This window comes from Microcebus murinus, chromosome 9 (genome assembly GCF_040939455.1).
Source record: "Microcebus murinus isolate Inina chromosome 9, M.murinus_Inina_mat1.0, whole genome shotgun sequence".
Taxonomy (NCBI): domain Eukaryota; kingdom Metazoa; phylum Chordata; class Mammalia; order Primates; family Cheirogaleidae; genus Microcebus; species Microcebus murinus.
In genome coordinates this window covers 62,338,642-62,366,310 of record NC_134112.1, presented here as the reverse complement: position 1 = coordinate 62,366,310, position 27,669 = coordinate 62,338,642, and the positions used below count along the sequence as shown (strand labels likewise).

General features: G+C 46.7%; 1 long non-coding RNA gene across 1 annotated transcript; it reads right to left on the bottom strand.

The window, feature by feature from the left end:
* Positions 1-6,416: 6,416 nt before the first annotated feature.
* Positions 6,417-25,927, bottom strand: LOC105861128 (uncharacterized). Its single transcript, XR_012921017.1, has 3 exons — positions 25,715-25,927; positions 6,659-6,923; positions 6,417-6,563 (listed from the first exon to the last, which is right to left on the bottom strand). It is a non-coding gene; the product is annotated as an uncharacterized LOC105861128 (long non-coding RNA).
* Positions 25,928-27,669: the final 1,742 nt, after the last annotated feature.

Below are 27,669 nucleotides of genomic sequence, written 5' to 3'. Positions count from 1 at the left end.
TTCTAAACATACTAGATTTTCTAATTTTTTTTTTTAAATTAACTACCAAGGTAAGCCACATAGTGGTTTCTGCAATAATCAAGCCCTTGAAATATGCTGAGATTTGCTTTTTGGCCTAGTTTATGGTCAATATTTTAACTATTTCATGTGCTTAAAAGAATATATACTCTGTTGAGTGTAACGTACTATGTTTACCCTGTTCATTAGCATATTTAGTTTATTGTTTAAATCTTTATGTTAACGGAAGCACCTGTAAAACAAGGATACAGTAAGTTGAAAATAAAAAAATGAAAAAAAGATCTGTCAGGCAAAAAACCTGTTGAGGTTTGCCCAGCTTCTTGAAGCTATAGAAACATTTATGTCTCTGGGCAAATTTGAGGCATTTCCAACCATGTTTCTTCTGTATTTTTTTGGCCCCACCCTCTTTCTCCTCTCCTAGGACTCCAGTGATGTTAATGTTAGATTTTTTTGTTGTTGTTAGAGTCCCACAGGTATCAAAGACCTGTTTTTTTTTTTTTTTTAACACTTTTCTCCCTAGAAATTGGGTAATTTCTATTCTATCTTCTAATTCACTGATCTTTCTCTTTGTCCTCTCTTCTGCTATTGAGTCCATCCTTTGAATTTTAGGCTAGTGTATTTTTTCATTTCTAAAATTTCCATTTGGTTCTTCTTTTTATTTACTGAGATTTTTTATTTCTTTTATTTACTGAGACTTTTTTCATTTGCTTCAAGCATGTTTGTGATTGCTTACTGAAGTATTTTTATATGATTGCTTCATAAGCTTTATGAGATAGTTCTAACATCTCTGTCATTTCAGTGTTACCTACTATTTTTTTCCTTTAGTTGGAGATCTAATTGATTATTGATAATGAGTGGTTTTCAATTGAAACCTGAACATTTTGGGCATTATATTAAGAGACTCTGGGTCTTACTTACGCCTTCTGTTCTAGCAGGATTCCCCTGACACCACTCCAGTGGAGAGGAGGGCCATATCCTTACAGCCTCCATGGGTGGAAGTGTTATTTGGCCTTTGCTGGTGTGGGTGGGGCCACAGTCTTTTCCTGTAGTGTTCAGCCAGTGTAGAGCATTTATTGTCTAAAAGCTTTCTGTCTTGCTAGGCTGCCCTTTTCCTTGTCCTTTGGCTAGAGAGAGCCAACCTGTGTTAGTTTGTTGTTGTTTTTCTGTCTGCATCTATTGCTGTTTTTTCAGCTCCAAATCTGAGATTATAAGGCAAAAAGAAAATCCAGATAACTCACCACTGTGTTGCTTCTTGGGTTTTCAGGCCCATGGCTAGTTAGTCTTCCTTCTCTCCACCTTTCAGAGACATCTTAGGTTTGTTTTATATATAATGCCTCGTGTTTTTAGTTGCAATTAGAAGGAAAAATAGGAAAGTACATCTATTCCAACTTTTGGAAAGTGGAAGTTCTCCCTTTCACTTTTTTTTTTATTGCCAAACATTTTTAGTCAGTGAGGAGGGAAGACTTAGTAGAGAAAGTGTGCTGTTACTTCTGTCTGAGTCATTGTTTTCTTCCTTCTTAGCACAGTGGGTCTGAAGTATAACAGCAATAGGACCCGAAGTGTAGTAAGCTAGAGTGGGAGTAACATCCACACCAGTCCCGAAAGGGAAGTACATCTGGACTCCCAATTCAAATTTTCCCCCCACCATACCATATTGCTTCTAATAACAATTACTTTGGTTGGGATTTTTTTAAAGACTCTGTAAGCTTATAAATCATCAAGGAATGCATTTGGTTGCAAATAACAGAAAAATCCTTTAGTGGTTTAGATAGAGGTTTGTCTGTATCATACAGCCAAGTGCTTTACCCCTTTGAAAACACAAATGTATTTCCACTTAAGCACACTATGGAAGACTGCTGAGATTAAGATAAGGAGTGGGGAATCAACCATTGCATTTGACAATGTGAAGGTTATTGTCCTTGACAAAGACCATTTCAGTGGAATTCTGGGAACAATAGAGTAGTCCAACAGAGAATAATTTGAGGGAAGAGGGTGAAAACTAGCAAGTAGGGACAGACTCTTGAGGTGCTGTGCTACAAAAGGGGGCAGAGAATTGGAATAGCTGAAGGGAGATGAGGCATCAGAGGAGGCATTTTTGTGTGTTTAAGATTTAGGCTATTACACTGTGTTTTTAGCTGAGAGAATTAATTCACTTTACAACAGAAAAAAAAAAATGCTGATACAGGAAGGAGGGGAGAGGTAAGTCCTTGAGAAGGTGAGATAAGAAGGGATCTGGGGCCCAAGAGGAAAGGTTGATCTTGGTGAGAGCAAACAGTTCATTATTGTATTAGGAGGAAAAAACAAAATTTTAAAAGAACATTTGTAGATTTGGCAGTAGTTAGACTAAGGAAGTTCTCTTCAATGTTTTCTCTCTTTTTTTTAATTTCAGAATATTATGGGGGTACAAATGTTTTGGTTACATCAATTGCTTTTGTACAAATTGAGTCAAAGTTATAAGCGTGTCCATCACCCAAACAGTGTGCATTGTACCCATTAGATATGAATTCACCCATCCCCTCCTCCCCCCTCTCCCACCTGTTACTACCATATGTGCACATGAGTGTTGATCTATTATTTCCGATTTAGTAGTGAGTTCACATGTTTTTGGGTTTGTTTTTTTTCCATTCTTGAGATACTTCACTTAAAAGGATGGTCTTCAGTTTCATCCAGGTTGTTACAAAAGGCATTAGTTCACCATTTTTTTAAATGGCTGAGTAATAAGTACTTCATGGTGTACATATGCCACAGTTTATTAATCCATTCATGTATTGATGGACACTTGGGTTGTTTCCACATCTTTGTAATCGTGATTTGTGCCGATATAAACATTTGAGTGCAAGTGTCTTTTTTATGAAATGTCTTTTTTTCGTTTGGGTGAATACCCAGTAGTGGGATTGCTGGATCAAATGGTAGGTCTACTTTCAGTTCTTTGAGGTATCTCCATCCATACTACTTTCCGTAGAGGTTGTACTAGTTTGCAGTCCCACCAACAGTATATAAGTGTTCCTTTCTCTCTGCATCCACGCCAGCATCTGTTGTTCGGGGCTTTTTGATAAAAGCCATTCCCATTAGAGTTAGGTAATATCTCATTTTGATTTTGATTTGCATTTCCCTGATGATTAGAGATGGTGAACATTTTTTCATATGCTTATTAGCCATTTGACTAACTTCTTTTGAAAAGTTTCTGTTCATGTCTTTTGCCCACTTTTTAATAGAGTGGTTTGATATTATCTTGCCAATTCACTTGAGTTCTTTGTATATTCTGGTTATTAGCCCTTTATCAGATGTATAGCATGAGAATATTTTCTCCCGTTCTGTAGGTTGTCTGTTCGCTCTATTGATTATCTCCTTGATTGTGTAGAAGCCTTTTTTAATCAGGTCACATTTATTTATTCTTCTTGTTGCTGTGATTGCCTCTGGGATCTTCATAAATTCTTTGCCTAGACTAATATCTATAAGAGTTTTTCCAATCTCTTCTAGAATTTTTATAGTTTAAGTCTTTTATCCATCATAAATTAATTTTTGTGAGTGGTAAGAGATGTGGATCCTGTTTCAGTCTTCCTCATGTTTTCTCAGTGAAGTAAGCAAGGTCATCACCTTGCTGTCTCAGGGGTGGCAGAGGTGGAACAAAATCTGTGGATAAATGGATCCACATAGATGTTGTTCAGGGGTCAGTGTATGTAGGTAAACATTCATATTGGTTTTTGTAAAACTTTCTTAAAACAAGGGAATGATAAAATACAAAATGTGTTTAGCTTGGTGGGTGGGAGGAGAAAGGAGATTGGTATCCAGGAGAAACACGTGGGGGCTTCAGAAGTGCTGATGATATTCTAGTTCATAAATTGGGTAGTGGGTTCATGTGCGTTTGATTCATTATTAATATTATACTTCATAATGAAAGATGGTGCATAAAGTCTGGTACGTAGCAAATATTACATAACAAAAAGTTTTAAGGAAAAAAAACAAATAAAAACATATGATAACATATGCCAAATGAGTTTTGTACACCACCGCTGCCGTGTGCCCACCTATGGCTGTTCTCAGCTGCATTCGTTGTTCACTGCCTAATTAACACCCTCCAGGTCATCACCCACGCATGCCATTCTAATCCCTTTCTATGCCCACAGCCTTGAACTTCAAGGCAAGGTACTAGCTGTCTTCCCACTGCCTTCCTGCCTCTGTGCTCTCCCACCTCCATTTCAACCTCCCCATTATTACCAAAACCACTTTTGTCCCTGGCATTAGGGTTGAGTTACAGTGTTATTCTCTGCCCTAGAAACAGCAGAAGCTTAGATCTGCTTTCTTCTTCAAATATACACATATTGTTCCCCTTCTCTATACGTTGAATTCTGCCTTCAGTAGTGAAGCATCACAATCACTCCTCCCCTCCTGGCCCCCCAAAACCCACTCATTGTAATTTGCTTTGAGTGGAAATGTGATTGGACAGAAGGGTATGATCTAATGGTAGTAGACTAAGGGGTGGAAACCCAGCAAGGCCTGTCTATTCAGACTTTTCTTGGCCGCTCTGTGTAGCATTTCTTCCACCTGGGTATGGGGCAGGATGTCTTTGGAATGAGGATCTTCGAGGGAGAAAGGAAAGAGTGACTTTTCTACACTTTAAGGCTTGCTTTGGGGGAGAGGGGTTCCAGTTTCTTCCACCAGCTTTGGGGAAGAGGAATTCTGATTTTGTGACTCACTTTAGGGGAGAAAGAAGTGGGTGAGTGTGAGACAGGAAGATGGGAGATCAGAAAATCCTTGCTTATGAGGACCTTTCAGTTTTCTTCCCTTCAAAGTATTCAACACACCAAGGTGCCATACTTCCGGGTATCATATTCTGAGCCCCAACAATAACAAACCAGAAACGTGGACAGAGAGAAAAATTCCTTTGGTTGGTCAACCAATCATTGTCTGCTTTAAAGTATTATGGCTCTTTGTTTTTAAAGTAAAGGACATGTTTTTATGCACTCCCATAATCGCTTAAAAATAAATAATGCTATATATAATTTATATGTTCAACAAATATTGACTATTTACAGTTGACCCTTGAACAACACGGGTTGGGTGCTCACCTCCTAAGCAGTAAAAAATCTGCATATAACTTTTGATGCCCCTAAAACTTTAGGAATAGCTACAGTTAGTTGACTGGAAACCTTACCAGTTGATTAATATGTATTTTGTATGTTATATATACTATACATTGTATTCTTACAATAAACGGAAGAAAAGAAAACATTATAAAGAAAATTATTAGAAAGAGAAAATACATTGGTATTTCTGTACCATATTTATCAATACTGTTAGTTTACTTCATCTGTTTACAAATTGTCCATCTGAAATGACAGGCAACTGCAGCTGCTGACCTCAACCTTCTGTACATACCAAGCAATTCAACTTTTTCTTATGTCTTGACTTGACTTATTAGGAGCACTTCCAGCATCACTAGTGGCATTTCATGGTTTGCAGTATCACACTATACATGGAAAATATGCAAAACCGCAAGAGATCACTTTTTACTGTGATAGCAATTTACTGTAAGAACTGCTTACAGGGAGATTAGTGTCACATGACAGCATTTTAAGTGAATAATCCTAACATTTAAGCTCACTGCAATAGCAACAGGAGGCCACAAAATTATTGTAGTAGTACAGTATGTACTATGATTAATTTTATGCAGTTATGATTAATTCTACATCTTCACGTTTGTTTATATTTCTCTCAACTGTGAATGGTGCCATGTACTGTTTGTGTGTGTACAATTCAATAAATTTTAACTTCTTATAATAGATTTGTGTATATTTAATGATAGTAAATGATAAAATAGACTAGTATTTACATACATTTTATTCATACATGACATACCTTTTTCTTAATTTTTTTTGATATTTTGAGGCTGTGAGGTTCATTTGCAAGTTTTTTTCAAATTGTTGAAAATCTCCAGAATTTTCCCGATATAAATATATTGAAAGTGGACCTGCACAGTTCAAACCCATGTTGTTTAAGAGCTGTACTGTGTGCCAGTGATATATCAGTGAGCAAAACACACAAAGCAATTCATGGTGCTTACAATTCTACAAGGAGAGATAAACAAAACTAAACATAATCTCAGTAAATTAAAACAAGTGTGTTACCAAAAAATTACATAATGTTTTGTGACAGGAACACAACAGAGAAAACAGGTGCAAGAGTGTGAAGGGGGTTAGAGGAAGAGACATGGAAGTTGTAACTACCTTTGAAAAGGTACAAGGTATCCTTGTCAGAAGCGTGAGGGTGTTATTTTTGAGCTTATCTAAAAGCAGAGCGTCAGGGCAGAGGTCTAGCCACAGCAGAAGTGCAAAGGTGGGAATATGTCTCATGTGTAAGTATCAGAGTTCAGCCAGGAAAGCAGAACCACTGGGAGTGGTATGAAAGCAGGAATTTATTGAAAGGATTAGGCCTCAGGCAATCACGGGAGCTGGTGAAGAAGCCATGGAAGGAGGTCTTCTCTGCATTCAGTGATGGATCTGAAGTCACAGTAGACTAGCAAGGCCAGGAGTCAGGAAGTAAAGCTGAAAGACAAACTGGAATCTATGAAGGCAAGTTGGAACATGGGAGAACAAACGGGGACTCAAAAGGACAAACTGGAACCCACCCTGTTTCCCACCTTGAAGCACAGGTGAACTGCAGAAGCAGCCGGTGCCCGTCCCTGCAGAGCTGCATGTCCATGGCTCAGGACTCAGAGAAGATGAGGGAGATCTGGCAGCAGCTGGAGGAGCTGCGAGCCTGGCGGCTGCCCCACACCAACAGAGGAAGCCAGCAGATCAGCGACAACACACATGAGCTGCAGCCGCGCCTGGCACCCTGCACCGACCTTCACAGCATACTGGCTGCTGCTCCACTGCCGCCTTCCAAATCTCACACCACGTTCCCTGGAAGCCATTGCCAAGAGCGAGAGAGGAATTCTGGGTAACTTAACTAAATTACCACACTTTAAACCACAGGGAGGAACAGCAAGGAGGCGGGTGTGGCCAGACTGTGATGAGCATGGGAGAAAGAAGCAAGGGATGAGGACCGCAAATGTGTATTTTGAAAATGCGGTACCTGGGCATTCACTCATTTGATTCCCTCTACACTTGTCTGGAAACATGTCTTGGCTTCCTAGGCTGGGGCAACGCCTGCAAAGCACAAGGAAGTAGAGCTGGTGGGGTAACAAACAGCACTGGCAATGAACCTGGTTAAAACCGAAAATTTTCATTCTGCCATGAAAGTTTTCATACCCTTGGTCCTGGTAATTCCACTTTGGGTACCTAACTTAAATGATTGATGATGTGATTTCTACTCTTTCCTCCCTGACAAGTACCAAGTTTTCCCCAAAATAAGACCTACAATAAAATAAGCCCTAGCAGAATTTCTAAGCATTTGCACAATAGAAGCCCTACCCGGAAAATAAGACCTAGTGATGGGGGTGGCTACGCAGTGGATCTGCACAACCCAAGCATTTTGTCACACAGCAGTAAAGATGATCAGCCCTTCTCATCCGCCCCATCGTGACAGCTACGATCCCACAGGTGACCACAAAGGTGCGGGCAGCCCCACCAACAAGGTCGGCTCCCCCTGTCAGGTCCCGGCCATCTTGTGCGTGCTGCAAGCTGAGGCTTTGAGGGGAAAGTAACACATCCGCTGAAAATAAGCCCTAGGGGGTCTTCTTGAGGAAAAATAAATATAAGACCCTGTGTTATTTTCGGGGAAACACGGTAGGGAGTCTTGGGTTTGACCCAGATGGAGCTCTGAGATCCAGAAGTAGGTAGGGTTGACCCGCAGGTTAAGGAAGTTCCCTGGAAGCTTTTTTGTAATGTTATTGTTGGTTTTTGTAATTTCATGGTGAGTCCAAATGATATGGTAGATTCTGTGTACTTATTACAGAGCAAATATCCATTCTTGTATGTCAAATTAACAAAACCCCATTTGCCTCCGACCACCCAGCTAACAGACTGTATTTCCCAGCCTTCCTTTTAGCTTTGTGGCTAAGTTTGGTCAATGGAATGAAAACAATGTTGAGTGGGACTTCAGAAAGTCTCATTAAGTTCCAGTCTTAAGTAAACCCTACAATAAAAATCATACTAGGTAGAAAAATAGTTTTCCTTTGAAAATCAGGGCCAAAGTAAAGATGCCCACCTTCATTTTTTCAAGTCAGCATTTTGTATAGATCCTGTGCAGCACAGTAAGTCAAGAGAAAGAAATTAAACACATAAGAATTAAGAAGAAGGAAATAAATAAAACTGTCATTATTTGCAGATGATATGATTGTCTACACAGAAATCCCCAAAGAATCTAAAAACAAATTCTTAGATATAGTAGGACATTTTGATAAGATCAGTATAAAAATTAAATTTCATTTCTATATGCCAGACATAATTTAAAAAACATAATTTGGCCAGGCTCGGTGACTCATGCCTGTAATCCTAGCACTCTGGGAGGCCAAGGCTGGAGGATTGCTTGAGGTCAGGAGTTTGAGACTAGTCTGAGCAAGAGCGAGACCCCGTCTCTACTAAAAACAGAAAAAATTAGCCAGGCGTGGTGACACTCACCTGTAATCCCAGCAAGTCGGGAAGCTGAGGCAGGAGGATCACTTGAGCTCATGAGTTTGAGGTTGCTGTGAGCTAGGCTGAGGCCAAGGCACTCTAGCCCAGGCAGCAGAGCAAGACTCTGTCTCAAATTTAAAAAAAAAAAAAAAAAAAAAAAAACTAAGAAGATGTGCAAAATCTATACATAAAAATAATAACATTTTGGCAAAAAACATTAGAGAACATCTAAATGGAGAAATATCCTACCTTTATGAAGAGGAGTCTGTCATAAATACATGAATTTTCTCAAAATTGATCATCTACAGATATAATCAATTATAGTCAATATCCTCAAAAGTTTTTCATAGAACATGAGAAGTTGATTCTAATATATATGGAAGAGCAAAATGTGAAGGATAGCCAAGATATTTCTGAGGAAGAAAAATAGAGAGGGAAGGATTATCCTAGCAAATATAATGATTTTTTTATGAAGTTATAGTAATTAAGATAGTGTGGTATTGGTATAGGAATAAACAAACTGGCCAATAAATAGAATAGAGGGCCAAGAGTCAGACCCATACATGTTTGAAATTTTAAGACAGGCTAGAAGGAAGGAACCAGGGAAAGGAAAGACTGAATCATAAATGGATTGGATACCCAATTTTTCAGAAATCAGATCTTACTTCACACCATATACAAAAATCAAACCTAGGATTAAGAGCTTAAATGTTAAAAAAGCAAACTTGAACTTTTAGAGGAAAATACAAGTGAATATCTTTCTGATCTAAGAATAAAGAAGGAATTCCCAAACAAGACCAAAAAATATGCTAACCATAAGAGACAATAATTCACGTCTCTTAGTCATCAAAACATGTCATCAAAAGACACTTTAAAGAAAACAGAAGAAAAATTACAATTGGAAGAAGTTATTACAGCACAAAGGATTAACACGAAGAATACATAAGGATTCCTACAAATGAATAAGAAAAAGAACACAACCTAACAGAAAATTGTGCAAAAGGTTCAAACAGGCGCTTGAGAAGAGGAAATACAGGCAGCTGATACACATGAAGCCCTGTTCAACCTCATTACCAGGGAAACGTAAATCAAACCACACAGCGATACCAGTTTACACCTATTGGTAAAAATTAAGTCTGACACTATTGAATTTGAAGGGAATATGAATCTGTGGTCACATTGCTGGTAAAAGTGTAAATTAACATAACCACTTTGGAAACTAATTTGTCACTACCTTGTAAAGTTTTTCGTGCCTTAAAACGCAGTAACTCCACTTCTAGGTACATATTCAAGAGAAACAGCACCTGTGTAACATCAAGCAGAAGAATGTTCTTAGCAGAATGTGTTAGAAGAAGAAACAGAAACAACTCAGCTATCTACTGGCAGGAGAAAATACAAATAAATTTTAGTGGAGTCATACAATAGTCTGTAATACAGAGGTGAAAATTAATGAACTACAGCTTCACCAACCACATGAACGTCTCAGAAACAACTTGGGGGGAGGGAGGGAAGAATAGGCTACAAAAGACACTTATGTAGTCTTGTAGCAGCGAGATACTGTTTTTATTAACTGAGAAAACCCAACTATACAGTGGTCCTTGAGTATTCATAGGGAATTGGTTCCAGGACTCCCCTGCCCACTGCATATACCAAAATCTGTACATACTCAAGTCCCCTGGTGGGCCCTGCAGAACCCGTGTATCCAAAAGCTTGGCCCTCGGGTTTTGCATCCTATGACTATTGAGTTTGGTTGAAAAAAATCCGAGTGTAAGTGGACCTCTGAAGTTCAAACTCATGTTCAAGGATCAACTGTATATGATTTAGGTATTCAAGCATATTTGGTAAAATTTATTTTTAAAAAGCAAAGGAATGACAAACACCAGATTTAGGAGAAGAGTAACCTATGTGAGAGAGACAGAGAGCGGGAACAGAGCTGGGGCCCTCACCTTTTGCTTAGGTCAAGGCAAAACAGTGGTGATATTCTAGTTCTTCACTGAGCATTGGCTTCACCAGGTGTTTACTGTTACACAATAGTAATGTAAAATAAGGCCATGCACGGGCCAGTGATGACAGCGTGCCATGAATCAAAAATTTTATTAATTGCATTCTGTATACTTGAAATTCTCCCAACAAAATTGTGAGAATTGAAAAGAAATTTTCCTTAATTGCACTACCCAAATGCAGCAAGCAACTCCTCCTAAAGTCTCAGTGAATGACCTGGAGCATGCTTTTTTGGCTTTCCAGTGAAGTGTGAAGTATTGCGGTTCTTGTCAACAAACTGTCAGTTGAGCACTGTACACTTCCAGCAGTTCTGAGGTCAAGGGGAAGATTTTGAAAACCTTGGCTGAACATTTTAGGAAAGCACAAAAGAGGTGTCAGCTAAGGCTTCTTAGGGACAGTTTTTCATATATATATATATTAATCTGGTTGCAAAAGTCTCGTTTAAATTCTAAGGAAAAAACAAATGAGAGTATTGCAAAGTAAATGTTTATTCTAAGTTCCAGCATTTGTTTTGGGTCATGTTTATATTGTAATGTGTTTTACACTTTTCTTCTGTGTGATTTGTTATTAAAATATTTGTTATAACTTTATACAGCCTGCAGTTTCCACATAGCAACATAGGCCTTTTGATTTAGAAATTGCAGCCAAAAAAAGTAGTTTGGGAGGCAAGAATGTGTGCTCATTTAAAGCGGCGTCCACTTAGAGGCCAGACAAGCAAATAGACAATGCCCATCATCTCCTGGGCCGGGGGCTTCAGAGGTGGGCACTATGGTACTGTGGAAAGTGACAGGATTTACGAATTGGAAGAAAACCCATCCCCTAAGCCTCTGCTGTGCTTCCAACGAGCTGTGAACTCATGAACTTCAATTTCCTCATCTGTTGAGCTCGGGACCAAGATATGCCTTCCCTACCTCAGGGCTAGTGTAATCACAAAATAGTTGTCACAGTCAAGAGTCAAGCAAGAGTCCACAGGGCCAGTAGCAACAGGAAACCAGCGGGAGGCCAGCAGCGCGCTCACACCCACATCCTGGTACTTGGAGCATGGGTTTACTATGACGGCAGAGTTTAGAGTTGTTTTATTATTGCATTTCTGACAGAAATCATCAAATCATACTCCATGTGTTTGATATCAAGTCCCTAATCAGGAAAGTAACTCCAAATTTATAACTTTGTTCTTGTGATAAAAAAGCATAATCCGTTTTGCAAGATCCTGTTTTGCAATGATCCAATTTATGTGATGATTTCTAGAAAAATTTTATGGTGACAGCTAAAGATTGTCAGTCACTGACATATTAATTATATAGTCAGGGAAGAGCAGGTGGAATGTAAACCTGGACTTTACCGTACTATAGATGTATTTCTAAAATGGTGCCTGTGAAACAAATACTTGTCCCCATTACTTCACATTATCATTTCAAAGGCCCCTTTTTCCTGGTTGATCACCCTTTGAGGGTGGCACTCCCAAAATGTCAGCTCAAAATTTCTCTGCCCTTCAGCTCCTCTGACAAGTAAGTTAAAGATCTGTAAATAAATCTTAAATGTCCTCAGGAACCTGCCCCGTGAAGGAATCCTGTTAGAATTCTTCTGAAATGCAGACACTGGTGCTCTTGAGCCGGCTTTCTGGAGGGCAGCAGAGCCCCTAAGAATAGGGTCCCAGGCTTTCCTCTCATTGTCGTTCAGGGATGAAAATCTTTATCTTATATATTTTTTTCCAGAGGAGTAGGAGGAAGATTTAAAATAGTTAGGTCTGGCAGCTTAATCTGGGTTGGCTGATTAAGCTTTCTGAAAATGTGTTTTTCAAGGATAAGAAGTTTGGGCGCTGGGCCAAAGCTCATGTCTGTCATCAACAGGAAGATAAACGATCCCTGTAACCCACTGCTATGTTCCATTTACCTTTGTGCTTAAACATGAGCGCCACGCCTTCCACAGGCCCGGAGCTGCTCAACGTGGATCCTTGCCTCTTTCAGACAGAACCTTCCGGAGCCTGCAACTTGGGTGAGCACAGCAGGGCCAACCTTTGGTGAGGTGAAACTCCAAACCAGCATCCCTTCCTGATATTGGATATTTTCACGTTGCCTAAGAGGCTCAGGAAGGGGACTTAATGTACTCTTGATTTTTAATGCCCACAAGGGTCATTTCCTGAGAGGTCAGAAGAATATATACGTGCCTCAAGTTACCTGTGGCTGCAGACCGCCCGGGAGTCTCTGGGGCAAGAGCACTTCAGGGGAGTCTGGTGTTTGTTCCTTATGCAAAACTTCATTCTTGCATATATCAGCTAGAGGCAGGCTGTGTTTATTCTTAAAGGGATGTCCGTTAAACCGTGTTTCCTGTTTCCTGTAGAACTCACCACACTAGTGCTACAAGTGTCAGGGCTCAGGGTAGAGAGTTAAGGCATCGAAAGGGACCGTATTGGCAGCATGGCAAGTGGCCTGACCTCTACCTTCTCTGACCCCTTCTCCCTTGCATTCCCTACTTCCCCCAGGAAAGTGGTTTCTTCAGGGTGGAAAAGCAAGGGGTCCTCACTCCTTCCGCAGCTGCACAAGGCACGTGCCCAAAGAAGCTGGACACATGCTGAGATTGCCTCCCTCCCGGCACCTGCCACCTGCCTCCTTCCCCACTCTGCAAGGCAGAACGGGCAGGCCGAGCTGTCAGGGAGAGAGAGACAGGTACAGGGAGTGGGAGAAGGACAGAGGGGACAGAGTGAATAAGTCACCTGCTCAGTCCACCTTCCCCAAATCTCACTTCCCGAGCTGGGCACAGGCATCTGGGAGGGCGGGACTGTGTAGTGGGAAGGTGGGGTGAGAAGGATAAAAGGAGCCACAGAATCAACATGGTACAATCTCCTCGACTCCATGCAAAAATAGTTCTTTAACTTATAAGTTCAAGTCAAACATTACTTTTTATAGTAAGGCAAATCTTTTTTTTTCTCTGAAGTGGGGTACAGCGAAGCCCAGTTGTTTGTGTTTAAGAAGCAGTGAGTGCCACTCCTGCCCCGGCTCCCAGCACCACGCGTGTAGGCCCTCGCTCTGCGCTCACTCCCCGAGCTCCGCTGTGCGCCACGTGGGAAAGGTGCGGTCCCCTCCCAGGAGCGCATGGTCTGGCTAGGAGGAAACCAGTCCATGGGTGGCTTGCATTTGAGGGCTGGGGTGGCAGAGCACTGGACCGGGAGGGGAGGGGCACCTGAGCAGTTACACCCCAGGCTGGGCCCCCACCTGCCCCAGGCCTCCATTTCGTCACCTGCTGGATCAAGGAGTTGGAGGGGGTGACTCTAAGCCCCTGCTGGCTCTACGTGTCTGTGGCTCCCTTTACCCACATCTTTCCGGAGCCCGAAGTTCCCGAGAGACAGTGCCCAGCCCTAGGGCAGTGCGGCCTGTGCGTGCTGGGGCTGGGACGTGTCAGGCTCACTCTGGCTCCAGGACCCAAAGGCAGCCATTGCTGGCGCCGGGGTTCCATAAACTGTTCTGTAAGCAGGGCTTCGTGGGCTGGCAGCGTTAGGTCTGAAATCCCGCCACCTGGGCGTGGTGAGCAGGCCAGGCGGAACTCAGGGCATGTGCTCACGGAGGAGCCAGACTGGATTCTGGCTGGAGCCACAATGCTCCAGATTTGCTCCCTCACACACTTTGTTCTGGGACGGTGAGCACCGCAGCCAGCCGCACCCAGAGCCCATTCCCCAGCACCCCAGCGCCCCGGCGCTGCCCCCTCCCTCCCATTTATTGCTGAGGCAGTCTCAGAAAGAAATCCTCCCTCATCAGGCAGCTGGGCTGGGCTCATCTACAGGGAACTTCACATCCCTTCCCCCACCAAAAACTATACCACAGGAGGCTTCCGTCCCCTAATACTAAAGCCTCTGCCATTATACCAAGGCTCCGTTAATGACACAGTCATTTCCAAGTACCTTTTTCTCAACTCTCCTCATCTTAATTCTATGGTCTCAATTCTTTCCACAACAGTTTGCTGTCTTATTTAGATCCCATCTATCTTACTGAATAGGTGTTGGGTCACTGGGGTCAGAAAACCAGTGCAAAGATGCTCATACTCTGGCTACTACTATTTCTGGAAGTAATCAACTGTCCCCCTCTGGCCCAGGAGTCTCATGCCTTCTACCAATGTCCACAAGATTGTGGCACACCCACTTATTAGCTTTCAAGTCAGGTAAGACTTACACCGCATGACATCTTGTGTATTTGTTTGCTGTCTGTGTTTGCCCCCAAGATGGCAAATTGCATCGCAGAAGGAACTGTGTTCACTGCAGTAACTCCATCACTTAGGACAGTGCTCAGCAAAAGAGAAGAGGCTGTCAGGACAGGCCATCATGGGTTGGGACACATAAGCCATGTTAGGGGCTTGGGTAGATCCTGGAAGTTATGGAAATCCTTTAAAGCATTTTATGACTTGTGTCTTAAGGCAGTGATACCTTCAGCTGTGTGGGAAGGTCACTGAAGGAGGGCGAGAGCCCAGGAGTCTGGGAGAGCACGTGGGAGGTTTGTGTGCTAGTCTGGAAACAGGACATTAGTCTGGAAAGAAGTGTTGAAGCTATTAAGGACGTAGATGGCAGGGCATGGTGATTAATTGTTAATTGATGTGGGGTGCTGGTGAGTAGGGATCACAGCTATTTGGGCGACTGGGGGACAGTTCAGGGAGTTCAGGGGAAAGGGGATATACATGGAAGTAGGATGTTCAATCAGAGCACAATTTTGCCAAATGTTAGCTGCAGAACTGTGGGAAAGGCCATTATCCCGTGAGCATTTCTTGACATAGACCCAATGGCAAGTGGTTTGCTGTTGGTGCCTGGGTCAGGCTATGCATCACCAAGTGAGTGTCTCCATCCTGGGATTCACAGACCTCGAAGGAGACGCAGGTTACAGGGCTTTCTGGTAGTCTCGTCTGAGGCCAGCACCAAGTGAGACAGCCTCCATTTAACCTGACCTTTCCATACTTCTCCAATTTCTCTTTTTCAATAATCTTACATTTTTAATTTAGATGCAGTAGAATGCACAATTCTTGAGTGTACGTCACTGCGAATGTTTATGCACACACCCATGTAACCACCACCCAAATCAAGATACAGAACACTCCCCTGTCCACAGAAAGCTCTCTGAGCCCCTTCCAAGTCCGAGGTGACCATCCTCCCCCAAGGTGACCACTATTCTGTCTTCAGTCCTCTAGGATTGTTTTTGCTAATTCTTGAACTTCATGTAAATAAAATCATACAGTATGCACTTTTTGATACGTGTCTTCTTTCTCTCAATATAATGATTGTGAGGCTCATATTGTGTATTCCAGAAATTTGCTCTTTTTTTATAGCTGGGTAATATTCCATTGTATAAATGTACCATAATTTGCATACCATTCGCCTATTCATGGGTATTTGGGTTGTTTGGAATAAAACTGCCATAAACTTTCTTGTACGAGTCTTTTTGTCCCTACTCTCTTTTGGCAATTCCAGGGAAGCCTGTGTTTTGTGTGTCGGATGGACGTTATTAAAAGAAAGCCTCTTGATGAGGTCTTGAACCTTGAACTTGCTGCTCGTCTCTGCCTGAGGTGGCCTTGAGGCTTGGCAGGTCAAAGGAGCGCCGGACAGGAACTCACTTCCTAGTGACCCAGGGTAACAACACGTTACTTCAATTGTTTCTGTGTTATTGGAGATCAGGAGGATTTGGGGAAAGCACACAAGTGATTCTGAGCAATTGTTCTCATGCACTTATAAAGACTTTGACATTCTTGCCAAGGACCAGGGCTGCGGAAAGAGATGGAACTCGATGTAGGATGGGTCCCGTAAACTTGGAGAATGGCATTGAGCTACCCCAGCATGTGGCCCTAAGTAAAGAAGATGGTTTTCCTATATCACAAATGAAAACTATTTTATTTCTCCGTAATCATACTTACACCGTAAAGCATCCTTCACCAGGATTCAAACAAAAGAGGTAATCTCCTGACTTCGGCTACAGAACTGTCCACATCCCTGATTGCTGATGGCCACGTGACATCCTCACCTATTTCCTGTCTAACTTCTTTCCCAAATACTTCTGTTCTCCTAGACAGCTCTACTAGTAAATGTTCAGAGATTCCTAATGCTAGATTCCTTCTCAGGTATCCTAGGGTTTAGAAGAGAAAGAGAATTCTCATTGATTAAGAACTTGCCATGCGCCAGGTCCTATGTGAGGTAGTTCACATCCATTTCCTTATTTAATCTTTACAACAACACAGCGAGAAAGGATTCATTATTCCCCTTTGGCAGAGGGGAAAACAGAAGCGCAGAAAGGTTGATTAACTTGCCCAGAGCCACACAGCAGAGCCAGGATTTGACCTGAGACGTGTGTGGCTCTCTCTCCTGCAGCACACTGCTCCTCACCGGACCTCCCAGCCCGGCTCACACTGTCTCTACGGTCCAAAACATTCATAAAAAGCGTTGTCTCAAATTGCTCTGTGGAATTCCACTGTCCTTTTATAACTTCATGATATGGAAAATAATCATAGGTCTTGGAGCTAAAACAACGTCAACCCGGAATCACATGTGGCCTAATGTGAAAAAGCTTAAGGTGACATCAGTGTGCAATGGTGACTTCCAGAAGTCTGGAAACCAAAGGGGAACTACATGAGGCGTGGAAGCGCCCAAAGCTGGCTGCCCTGGTATTCCTTTCACAGGACTTGATTCTCAGGAGGAGCCCTGGGCAGAGGACAGGGCCCTGGGGACTGGGGCAGCTTTGTCAAAGCAGCTGCCCTGTGACCCCTGGCTGAGGAGCACAGCCCTGGCTGGGCCGGGCACCGCTGAGGCTGCGGGAGGGTCTCCAAGTGACAGTCGCACAGTCCCCTACCCCTCCTCCCCCAGCCTGCGCGGGCAGCCGCACTCCAAGCCTCTGCTCATTGTCCCTTGGTAGCACAGCCGGTATAATTTCATGCTTCCTAATTTCTGAGGATAGTGAATCAATCTCCCCTCCAGTTTGCCTAGAAAAAGAGTTTATTTAGATAAATGCCCCCAGGGAAACAGTCATAGAAAATCACTTAAGAAACAAGAGGCTTGTAAACAAATGTTTGGTGTGGAACAATTGGCAGCCAGCATGGACGCGGGGGCTGGGAGCAGCTCTGCGGAGGAGGGACGCGCACACCGCGCAGTATTGCGGAAAGCAACCTGCTCATCCTGGCACCAGACTTCAAAGAAAAACAGGGAAGGGGCCTGGGGACAAAGGGGCATGAAGACTGCCTTTCCCTGGCTTCAGACTCAGCCCTGAGACAAGGCCAAGGTGTCTGTAAGTCTCTGTCAGACCACTCCCGTCTTAGGGGGTTCAGAGCCCCCCCAGGAGGCCCCCCCATCCCCTGAAGGTGCTGGACTGACAACAAGCTGTAAGGGACAAAGGGTGCAGGGCATAGGGAGCCCATGAGGAGAGTTGGCCGGGAGGGTGACCAGCGGCCACAGGAGGAGGGGAAGGCACAACGTGGACAAACCCAGGCCCAAGAATCCTCCCCCTCCAGTCCAGCCAAACAGGGGGCCGGGGCAAGCTGCTGGCTTCTGGCAGCCTTGAGCAAGTTTCTCTCTTACAAAAAAGGAAAAGGAGGGAAAAGGCCACGAAAGCTGGCCTGGTTCCCAGAACGGAGGCTGCAGGGAAATGGAAACAGCTGCTCACCCGGAGCAGTGGGCTTGGCAAGGGCAGGTCAGCGCAAATACCAGAAGAGGAGGTGGAGCCCCCGGCCTCTGGCCCCTGGGCCTTACTTGGCCAGAGCCACCCCGCCCTACCCTTTCACGGCTCAGCTGGGGCGCGGTGGGAGCAGAAAGAGCACTGGATTGGGAGTTTAAGTCCTGGCTGAGCAACTAGCTCCTGGCTTCCTCGAGTGCCGTGAACGTGAATCGTTGACTCTTGGCCCCCAGGACCAGGAGGATCTTCTCACGATGGGGCAGTGGGCTGGGACGACTCACTGGGCAGTCTTCCAGCCCTGTCTGACAGCTGTCCCTCCCATCCTGGGCTGCTGCCTGGCCGTGGCAGTCCTGACAGCTCACTGCAGACTCGCGCCTGGACTCAGAGCGGGGTGGAGGGTGGAGGACACCAGCTGCCTGGCCCCCAGCCCCGACGCCGGGCCCTTGCCCCCTGAGCCTTTCCTCGCCCCAGCAGCGCTGGGACAGGACAGGTCCTCAGGAAGTATTTACGGCTTAGCGGCGAGCGCTGTCAGAGCCCATGGTTTGGGGTTTCGACGCGAGCCCTGCTGCCTGCCGCCATAACATGTGGCTGACGCGTCACAGAGCTGACAGGAGGACTAAACAAAGTAGCAGCTGGCAAGCAGGAGGGGGCCCAATAAATGAGAATTCCCTCTTTCCAAGCAACTGGAATGCTTGCTCACTCCCTCTAGAGACAGGGTGAGAAGCCAGTGGAGCCTGTCAGGGCAGGGACCTCGCTGGTTTTCGGGTCGCATCTGTCACTGCGGAGAGCGGATGGCGCATCTGCTGGGCTCCACGCTTAGCCTGGGGAGAGGCCTTATGCTGCAGCTGCTGCCCCGACCCACCGAGGCAGGTGACATGTGCAGCAGGGCTGTGTTCAAACACGGCGTGGCCCCGGCCTTGCAGCCCAGATCCCTAAGATCCCTGCCCTCTGACGCTGGTCTGGCTCCTCCTGGCTCCCAGTGTCTCACCGTCCGCGGGAGTGCAGGAAGGGGTGGCGCAGGCCCCCACAGAAACCCTTCATGCAACTCATTAACCGTACAGAGTACGGTCTCTGGAACGCAGTGAAGGGTTTTTTAATACCCGTGGCCTGTTCTGGTGATCAGCAGTTTTAACCCCCTCTTGCCCTAAACCTAAACAAGCCCCAGTGTGATTCCTTTTGGTGGCATGCTCAAGTTTCAGTCCCTGCAGGCTGAGGGACGTGCATGTCACGAGGGCACTTCTTGGTTTACAGAGCACACTCAGGTACGCTAATTCCTGTGGTCCTCACCACAAATCCAGGAGGCAGGCAGGAAAGGAGTTCTTAGCCCCATTTTACAGACAACGGTACTATGTCCCAGAAAGGCTGGGCCAAGGTCACACAGCTTATTATTGGAAGGACAGGAACTCGTTCCCCCAGAGTTGGCTTTGTGTTTTTCCCACAAGCCAGGAAGGAACAAGTGTCATTGTTTGGCCTCCCATATTGAGCTTTAGTAAGGCATTTTGCACACACGCACACACGTTGTCTGTTTCTTTCCTGGGTTTAGCTTCTTGTTTCCTTGAGCAGAAAGGGACTTGGAGGATACCTTCCCTACCTGTGTTATAGACCCTACTTTGGGAAAAGGGTACACAGCAGTTGCAAGGGTGTGGGTGGCTCCTCTGGACTCTGAGACCACCTTTAGTCTTGCCCCAGGCACATTCCAGCTGTCTTAACCCACTCAGGGGCTCACCTTAGGCCCTGCTTTGTTGAGGTCCTGGGCAGTGAAGCCACAGAGGCACCTCTGACCCAGTGCTCTGTCTCAGGCTGGTGTAGGCCAGTGCCTGAGCCTGGGCGGGGTGGCCCTGCACCCCTGGGAACCATGCACCCAGCAGGGGCTGGAACAGCCAGCAGGGGCCTTGCAGCCGATGCCAGGACCAGATTAGACAGGGGTGTGCAGGGCAGGCAAGGCCAAGGCCTTCTGCACAGAAGAGGGACAGTGATCACTTCAGACCCACCAGAGAACTTTCACCACTTGTCTGTTCAGAGGCCACGCCCCGTCCAGAGACTTACGTGGTACAGAGGTTGCCGAGGTCAGGGCAGAGGCTGGGAGGCGTATTGCACAGTGACTAAGAGCAAAGACGTGGAGTCCCACAGTTTTAGATTCAAATCCAGACTCTTTTCCTTAGCAGCTGGTGATCTTGGGAAGTCACTGAGTCTCCCTGTGCACCTGTGTCCTCATCTGTAAGTGGGGTAAGAATAGCACCTGCCACGTGGGTATTATGTGATTTGTGGGAGTCACTGAATGCACCGCAATGCACGGCATGGCCTGGGGTGGGAGCTCCCCCGTGTTCGTTATCGTGGGGGCAGCGAAATGCTCAGGGCAGCAGCTGTGGCGCCACAAACGGAATCATTCCTTCCCAGGACTGCTCACCACTCTCGATGTGTCGCAGGTTTCACTTTTTATCCTGTTTATTTCCTGTCTCCCCAGTTGGAATATAACCTCCACGAGGACAAGGATGCTATTTTGTTCACCAAGTGTCCTTGATGACAGGACTGTCTGGTGCATAATACAAGCTTGGTTTGTTGAGTGAACGGCAGAAAAAATGGGGGCTGGGTACTGAGAAAGAAAGAAGTGAAACCTCCTCAGATACTCGGTTGACAAGGGCTGAGCCGGGAGCCTTCGCAGGCCAGAGACCACCCCGCCTGCCACTGTCATAGAGCCTGTGAGAAACCACTGCGGCCTTGTCGCCTGCACGGCTCAGGACACAAACCGGGTGGGACAGGGAGGGAGAGGGGCTGTGCACCAGGCTCTGAGAGTGGAGGAGCAAGGAGAGGAGACCCTGACCTGACTGAGGGGTCGCTGGGTCCTGACTTGAGGTCTCACCAGTTCCTAAGAGCAGCCAGTTGGGAAGTGGCGCCCAAGCCCCACTGCTTAGCATTCGTTATTCTTCGGACGTGGAGGGACACAAAAGCTCGTCATATGCTAAGCTGTATCTAGTTCTCAGCCCAAGCATGGGTTCAGGCATTTCAGGGTACATTTTCAGCTGCCTGTTTAGGCCCTTGAAGGCTAATCAGGAAAGGTTTCTGAACCAGGGAAACTCCAAAGGAAAAGCACAAGTGAGTTTCTGAGTGAGCAGCCGGAGGCTCAGCCCGCTGGGAACGCTGCCAACCTGGTGGGCCCTTGTCACACCCACACTGCTGCTCAGGAGGGAGAAGGGGGTGCTCTGTGGCCAGCTGAGAGAGCCCCCCCTTTACCTAAACTTGGTATAGAAGGCGCTAATTGCCTCCCATGCATACCCTATATCAGAAATAGTCTGCCTTGAGGCCCCTGTGGAACTCACCTCGGGCTGGGGAGGGGAAGTGGACTAACTTTCTGTTTGAAAATATGCTCCTTACAGCTCAGTTGGTCAGAGACCTGGGAGAACAGCTAAGGGGAGGCTTTGAGGATGGGCGTGTTAGGCATCGTCTGAGACCGGAGGGTCTGCCATTGACGGGGACAGGAAGGGCGGGCGAGGGGTGGGAAGACATCGGGGAAGGGCACAGCAGAAGGCTCTGCAGAGCCCAGCAGGCCAGGCTTCCCCCGGCGAGGCCCAGGAGCACTAAGAGTCATCCCGAGAAGAAATCTCCAGGGTGCCTGGACTGGAGGAAATGTATCTCATTGTGTCCTGTTTTGCATTTTCCTGGACACTGGCTAGGCCCGCACCTTCCTATGTTACCGGCCCTGCGTGTTTCCTCGTCTGTCAAATGCCAGGTCATATTTTTGCCCATCTTTCTACTCAAGTGTTTGTTCCCCATTTCCTCCACCCTACCCGGATGCAGGACTCTTGATCTATTCTTGATTCTAACCCTTTGTCACTTACGTGTCACACATGTCTCTTCCCAGTTTGTGGCTTAGCGTTTGAGTTCTTTTAAAGTACCTTTGATGAAACGAGGCTTTAAAATTTAAGGCAGTTAAAATTATGAATCTTTTGTCTTATGTTTTGTGATTTTTTTTTTTTTTTTGGTGTGTCTTGTTTAAGAAATTCTTCCCTACCCCAAGATCAAAGAGATATTCACTTCCAGTTTCTTCTGGTCAGATATCCCACTCAGGAGGCTGCTGCTGCTGTTTAGGGACCTGTGCCCCAAGGCAGGAATGGGCAGGCTGCAAACCTGCCATGCAGACCGCGGCTCCAACCACCTGAGTGTGAAGGTCCCCGTTTGGCTCAAAACATTTGACAGACTCCCTGGCTCATCCATTATATTAGACTTATATAGAGTCTAATATTTATAGACTGGTATTGCGCAGATTATATAATAGACCTATAGAAAACACCCTGTGGGTGAGAAACTATGTAATGAGCAAATGCCAGGAGGACCACCGTGCAAAGGCCCTACACCACCTTAGGGTGGCCTTCCTTTAAACCAGCACCACCGTGTGCTGCAGCATGGACACTAGCCCCTGTGGCACTGGCTCCAGGCAACTGGCACTGGCTCCAGGCAACAGGCATTGGACACAAACTATTGCTCTACTCTATCCCCTACCCCTGTGCTGGGGCAGCACGAAAGGTGCCTGTGAACCCAAAGCCGCAAGGTTCCCTGTGGAAGTACAGGCAACACATCCCGGACAGATTTGAGGGCCCAGGAGGCTGCACCCAACTGGGGATACTTGAAATAGTGTGATTGGCACAGAGCTGCCTGCTCACCACATGCCAGGATCTGCCAGGGACCATCTCGCAGCTAATGATAAATCCTCCTGTCAGGGCCACAAAGCGGGGCTTTGTGACACTGTGTTAGTCTGCGTCCTCCCAAGGCAGGGCTCCAGGCTGAGCCGGTCAGCCCAGGCCACTGCAGACAATGGGGCACAGTGGGGCCGCGCTGGCGAGGGAAGTCGGAGTGGAGAATGGCAGCAAGGAGCAAAGGCCTGGCAGCCGCCAGGTCCACACACGCCTCCCGGGGAGGGGCGGGCAGGGCAGGACGCGGCAGAGTAAACCGGGCAACTCGAATCTTGCAGCGTCTGGCTAGCACCCAGGCGGCTCCGCAGACACCCGCCCAGGCCTGATTTTCCTGTTCCCAGTCTCCCACGTCTGCCAGGAGGCACTTGATAAATATTCAACAGCTCTGGCCGCTGAGCCCACGTCTGGAGGACATTCTTAGGCAGTGAACTGGAGAGAGGCTGCGAGGAGGCCTCCGAAGGAACCTTAAACCTCAGCCTCTCCTCTCTGCCTGCGATTTGGTTTTAAAGGGCCCCAGGGGAGCCGCCCACCTGCAGGCCTAAGCCCCTGAGGTCCACACCTGGGTTCTCTGAGCCCAGCTTTCCCGGAAGGAGGCGGAAGTCAGGCTGCCCGAGCGGCCGGGGTGACAGAAGTGACACTGCAAATGTGATATTTAATGGGTATTTTAAAATACCAATAGCAACAACTACAGTCCTTTCTGGGGGTTTTTTTTCCCCCAGAAGATGCTGAATTAAAAATTTGCATCTTCCCTCATCCTCAGTCTCTTTGTACAATTCCACTAGCGCAGCCCACAGGGTCCCGTGTCGATTCTGCTGCCCTGCCCTGCCCCGGCCGTGGCTCCCTGCCCTGCGGCCCTGCCTCCCCGTCGGGATGGGACCTCCGCTCACGGCCTCGCTTCCCTCTCATCACGGACCTCGGCTCCAACCACCTGAGTGTGAAGGTCCCCGTTTGGCTCAAAACATTTGACAGACTCCCTGGCTCATCCATTATATTAGACTTATATAGAGTCCAATATTTATAGACTGGTATTGCACAAATTATATAATAGACCTATAGAAAACACACCGTGGGTGAGAAACTATATAATGAGCAAAGCGACGGTGAATTCAGTAAGCACATTAAATGCAGCTATATTTTACTTATTACAGGGGCATCTAGGCATCTTTGAAAACCAACAGGTATGCTATTTGTTCAGTCTAAAGGCGGGGGAGAGTGTACGTGTGAGTCTGCAGGCCTCTCACAAAACCTCTAATTTCTGGAAGGGGCCCAGTGTCCTCAGGCCCAGCGGTTCAGGGCGTCTTCTGGGTCCCCACCCCCCCACTGAGAGAGCACAGGGCTCACAGACCCCAGTCTCCAGGGCCCCTGGTAATCATGTGGATTTGGCCTAGGCTGCCTGTTGCTAGGGAAGTTCTTATCAAATCCGGCCTTGGTGAGCGGACTGGATGGAGTCAGAGGTTCTTTACCCTTTTCAGGGGTCATAGACTCCCCAGTGAAAGCTTTGGAGGCTTTCCCTGAAAAGTGCATGGCAATTCAAGGGACCCCCAGACTCCCACAGTCCATGCACAGGCATCATGGACTCGCATGGCACTCTCCTGGACCGAGAGATCTCCAGCGTTCTTCCAGGTCTTGGTTTATTATAATTTGTTTCAAGTCTGCTGGACTCTGACTCCCTGGCAGAGCCATTTTGGAGGGTGAGAAGATGTGTCTCCCCCACCACCAGCCTGTGTGGGCAGCGGTGACTGTGAAGAGTGTCATGGTGCCACCTTGTGCTTCTGTCCTGAAACTGCACCTTCCCTGGGGCCCGTGGTCAGGTCCACACCGCCCACGCTCCGCTCCACTCTCGGACCTCACTTCCTACTGCTGTCCCACCTGCTTACCCAGATCCAGCCTCAGCAGTGGGCTCCTTACATTCCTGCCACAGGGCCTTTGCACTGACAGTTCTCTCTGCCTGGAGATCTATTTTTAAAGCCTTATATGCAAGAGTGGTTTGTATAGTCATAGCACAAATCAAGAAAAAAGCAAATTTTTATGAAGATGCTTTTGTTCTCAGTGGGCCTAAGATTGAGAAAATATCACGTGAGTACATTAAAGAATATTTTAAAGATGTGAGGCAGCTTTGAGGCAAGATTAATGATTATAGAGGGTATATTAGTCAGCTCTCATTAAGTTTTGCTGCAATAACAACCTCAAAAATCTCAGTGGCTAACAGCAACATAAGTATTTGTTGCTCAACTTGCTTATTCTCTGTGGGTCAGCTGTGGCTCTGCTCCGTGGCTGTGCTTCACTCGGGGCGGAGCAGTGAAGGAAATTCTGGGAATCCTCACGCTCGGCCACTTAAAGGAGAAAGTGAAGGCAGGAGCCAGGAGCCCCTGCTGCCCTCACACTGATCACTTTATGAGGAAGGGGAGGCCTCTGTCAGCTACGGAAATACTAGGCTCTCTTGCCATCCCAGAGCAGGACTGTAGCTGTCACTGCTCCAAAACAAGAGTGGGCTATAGCTGGAGGGGTGGACAGAGGCTCCCACCTGGGCACTGAGCACCCCGGACCAACACAGGGAACCAAAAGTTCCCAAGAACTTTGAGGGGGGATTGCACAACCCCCAAACCTTTCTCCAACTGCCACCAGAGGGAGGAAGAGGGCTGCCAGGTTCCGTTAGCAGACTCAGGCAAAGGCAAAGAGGAAGCAGAGGCCAGGAGGGGAGAGGATGTGGCACATGTGTGGGAGGTGGCAGCCATTAACCACGCGTTTACCCTGAACCTCTTCCCAGCCTCTCACCTGAGTCTCTTCCCACTACAAAACAGACATTCGAACGGCCCACCTGGAAAATGATGGGTGATTTGTTTCTTTCCCTTGAAAGATCTCTTTTCTCAGCCGCAGGAAAACAACTTTCAAAGTTGATTGGGAAAGGGGGTGGGGTGGGGTTCAGATATGGAAAGAATGAGGAGGGAACAGATGGTGCCTGCTAAGGCGACCAGATTTTTTCCCCCAGTTAATCTGGGAATGACCTGATTTACATAGTATTTGCATAAATTTCCATTTCAAATTAAAGCTGTCCTAACTTCAAGTATATGGGAGAAAATAGATGAGATCAAGCAATCTACTGTAATTGAACTCAGGCCGGTCCTGACTTCTGTGAAATGCAGGTCAGACTTTTAAGCCCTGGCACGGGAGAGGGAAGGAAGTCAGCCCACTGTCCCTTAGCAGGAGGGAGGCTGGAGAGAGCCTCTCTGCACCTCTGAAATTAGAAGTCACCGCAAGGTCCTGGGCCAGAAGTGTGTGGAGATGAGGATTCGCGCCTCTCCTCTGCTCCACTCCTCCTTGCGCTGTGGGGACTTCTCAGGAAGAGCCAAAGCTAGGAATGGGGCAGGAAAGGCAGGGCGCTCTCCCAAGTCAGGGTGGCCTAGGCATGTGACAAATGGGTCGGAGGGAAGGCCGCATCAGGCTGTGGAGCAGGGGCTGGGGGTCACCTGCTCACGGGCGAGGGACACGGGGGGGGGGGCACACCTGTGTGGTGGGGGGTCTGCCTGACTCCTTAGCTCTCTGGCCTTTATTCTCCACCAAATCCCAAATCCCGCCACACGGCCTCACAGACACACAAACGCATGTGAGAGCAGATGAACACCCCTGGCTTTACTGGAGGCTGAATGGTCAAGGTGGACTTGAACCCGGCCCCCAGGTGGTCCTCTGAGGAGAGGTCTTGAGTGCTGGCCATCACATCACATCTATGGGGGCTGTGTCTCCCTCCCCCACCCGGTGACCCCTCTGTGCTTAGCACCCCTCTGTGTTTCCTGACCCCCTTCAGTCCAGAGAACCGAGGCAGAAGAACCCCTGCTCTCTACCTCAATGTTCCTTTGAAATGATTTCTGCTGGGAGTCCTCAGGCCTCTCTGTCCCTGTAGTGAAAGCAGAAAGGTTCCCTGCTCAGCCCTTGCTCCCCTGAAACAAGAGAACACACCCAGCTAGCTGCTTCTCTGGGGTGGCAGGGAGCTTGCGGAAAGGAGGGGTAAAGGAAAAAAAAGAACAGGGAAAAAACGGTGTTCGTTAATATTTCAAAAATTTACTTTGCCACATACTTTGTTGGGAAATAGTGACCCAGAGGTTGTATAAGCCTAAAGAAAGATAGAAAAAAGGCCAGCAAGACAAGGAGGGAAGAAAAGATCAAATGGAGACGTCGAGTCTAACGCTGGTGAACTCCTCAGGGACAGCACCCTCCGAGCCCTGCCACCCCGGGCCAGGCCGGGCAGTGCCTGAGAGCCGGTCAGGGGCTCTGGGCATGTGGTTGGGATGAGTTCACCAGACAGCAGCACCCCACGGGTGTTCCTGCCGGCCAGAGAGAAGGTTCGAGAAGGCCCGACATTCCCGTTTAGCAGGCCCTCGGCAGGCTCCACACCAGCAAACCTGCTCCTTTGGGGGTCACCCATGCCCAGCTAAGAAACACCAAGCTTTCCACCAGAGGTTGCAAACTCTGTACGGGGCTGGATGGTAAATATTTGAGGCTTTACGGACCATTTGGTCTCTAGAGCAACGACTCAACTCTGTCGTTGTAGCGTAAAAGCGACCACAGCCAGTATGTGAACGAACGAGTGTGGCTGTGATCCAATAAACATAGACACTGACATTTGAATTTCATATAATTTTCATGTGTTGCAAAATTATTCTTCTTTTGATTTTCTTTTTAATTTAAAATCATTCTTAGTTCACAGGCCCCACAAAGACAGGCTGCAGGCCGGACTTTGCTTTAAGCAAACCCAAAAACAGAAAGTCGGCTCTCCTT